The sequence below is a fragment of the Alosa pseudoharengus genome, unplaced genomic scaffold (assembly GCF_046254945.1).
Source record: "Alosa pseudoharengus isolate Yale_2024_CS ecotype anadromous, Long Island Sound unplaced genomic scaffold, YU_APseudo_1.1 YU_APseudo_1.1_scf_12, whole genome shotgun sequence".
In the NCBI taxonomy this organism is placed as follows: domain Eukaryota; kingdom Metazoa; phylum Chordata; class Actinopteri; order Clupeiformes; family Clupeidae; genus Alosa; species Alosa pseudoharengus.
Window position 1 is genome coordinate 8,468,267 of NW_027468587.1, and position 2,500 is coordinate 8,470,766.

At 42.6% G+C, this 2,500-nt stretch overlaps 1 long non-coding RNA gene across 1 annotated transcript in view; it reads left to right on the forward strand.

The window, feature by feature from the left end:
• LOC143118301 (uncharacterized) overlaps positions 1–1,141 on the forward strand; it is a 12,327-nt gene extending 11,186 nt beyond the window's left edge. The window contains exon 3 of the long non-coding RNA XR_012986093.1: positions 1,081–1,141. This is a non-coding gene — a long non-coding RNA (uncharacterized LOC143118301). The remainder of the gene's footprint in view (positions 1–1,080) is intronic.
• The last annotated feature ends 1,359 nt before the right edge of the window (positions 1,142–2,500 follow it).

A 2,500-nucleotide genomic window follows, 5' to 3' on the forward strand; every position in this document is an offset into this window, starting at 1 on the left:
CACCTTCAGTACAGTGTGACTGCGGGTCACTCGTGGTTGTGAATGAGGGTTTTCATGCAGCCATACGTTTGCTCCTGATTCCACCACTCTGAGCCTCCGTCTGCACTTTGCCTTGCACGTTGCCTTGCACTTTGCCTTGCACTTTGCCTTGCAAAGCCTAATTCCTTAACTAGCGTAGCGACGCTTATTTACATGAAGATAATGGCTGTGGATGAATTATCATTAGGAGATTTCTGTCCAAGCCCCGTTATCTTCGCAGATTTTACATCGTAGAAGTTGACCTGGCTGTGACCCATTAAAGATGGTTGGAGGATGTGTGTGTGTGTGTGTGTGTGTGTGTGTGTGTGTGTGTGTGTGTGTGTGTGTGTGTGTGTGCCTGGAGAAGGATTATTTGCAAATGAAGATCCTATTCTGTCATTGGCATACTGTAAATGATGAATGATGAATTATGATGTTAGTTACAGCAATACTCTGAATATGTTTTTCTGCATACAATTTTAAAAAGTCGAATGAGCTGCAGTAGTAGTGGCAAGGGAGAAATCCACTCATCTGTTTAGGAACATAGCTTTTGTTTTAGACCTTTTCATTCATATTTATATATATATATATATATTCATATTTTAATGTGTTTATATATTGTATTCATATTATTTATGGCACAGTACTATAATAAAAAAAAAACACACACACACACACACAAACACACACAAAGTAGGAAAGAGTAGCACACACACACACACACACACACACACACACACACACACACAAAGTAGGAAAGAGTAGCACACACACACACACACACACACACACACACACACACACACACACACACACACACACACACACACACAGAGGAAGAGAGAGAGAGGTAGAGAGAGATGCACACATGTATACACTCACTCACAATTTTCACAAAGAAATAAACACTCTGTAAGACAACATTGATAATAAAAAAAAAAATTTAAAAAAAATTTAAAAAAAAATAAATAAATAAAAGTGACAAGCTGCCGTCTTCAGGCAGTTGCCATGGGCTTCCTGTAACCCCCCCCCCCTCCTGCCTGCTCTGCTTCTCTTCCGCAGTGATTGGCCAGCCCACGTCCCCGCCTACATCAGTGATTGGCCAGCCCACGTCCCCGCCCACATCAGCCGCCCCGTCCTGCTCTGGCCCCTCAGCCGTCTCCAGGTGTGCTCAGGTGTGGGGTTGCACCTCCTCGGCCCGCTGCCCTCACCTGCCCAGGTAACCCCGCCGAACCCATTCCTCCAGTTTTATGCTTACCAGTTACTTGCTGTCATGTCGTGGTTATGAAAAGGAAGGCACTGCTACATTTCTAGGCTTGGATTAGTGCTGTGTGCTGGCAGTGGCCCTTTACAGTGGCTGCATGGACTGGAGGAGTATTATGCTGTTGTGTAATCGCTGGGTTCCAAAAGCTGCTGTGTGAGCTCCCAGTGAGTCTATGACCCTGGACTGTTTGCCTGTGATATGAAATAGGAAAGCTTAAATATCACAGTGGATTGTTGCTGATAAATGACAGTATTCTGCAATCACCTCGGCCAGTGGAGTTCATTCTCATGCTTATTCTTTTCTCACAGTGGATGTCTAGATCTAATGTGTAAACTCTGTATGCAAACACAGATATTATATCTTTATGAATAAGTATTATATATGTATTTTATGTGCTGTGTGAATGTTTTATGTGTATGTTCTACTACAGTATGTTAAGCGACCTTGGGTTTGAGAAAGGCGCTATATAAAATAAATGTATTATTATTTATTTATATTGTATTGTTTTACATCTGTAACGTAGTTAAATATCATCTACCGGTAATTTAAATATTTGCTGTCGATCATTCTAGTTTATGATTTTGTGATGTTAGATTAGTGTTTTCCATCACTGTGCATATTTACAGATTTGCTGTCGAGTGATGTGTTTATCATCAAGAAACAATTCTTCTGTAGCCTGCTTTTTTGTAAACCACATCATATAGCTAATATCACAGGGCTTTAAAGTGTCATGTTCCCATGGTTCAATGCTAATAGTTGCACTCTATTGTTTGGCTACTGTGTTGTAGTGTATTATTGAAGTGCTATTATCAGAGGTAGGACTTAAGTACATGGCATGCTGCATGGGCTTTGGTTACATTCCATGGCCAGTCAAATCGGCACTAATATGTGAAATGAAGCTGCCTTCCATTGGTGGAGGGTGAAGGTTTTGTGACGGGTCCCGCGGTCGCTTTGCCATTGTGCAGCGTTAAAGCCACCACTGACCTTCATATTCCAAAGCCCTCGCTAAAAGTGAGGTGTGAAATCCTATTTCCACATCATGCAGTGCACACTGGGTAAAACGACTGGCACACACCAGCCCGTGGCATGATTGACAGCTGTGCCCTAGCAACAGTTTGGCACACTGCCACGCTGCCAGGGGTTGCCAGGGAACAGGTTCCTATGGCAACATAAGTTTTTTTTTTTTCTCTGGCCACCACCTTAGTGGGCTACTTAAGG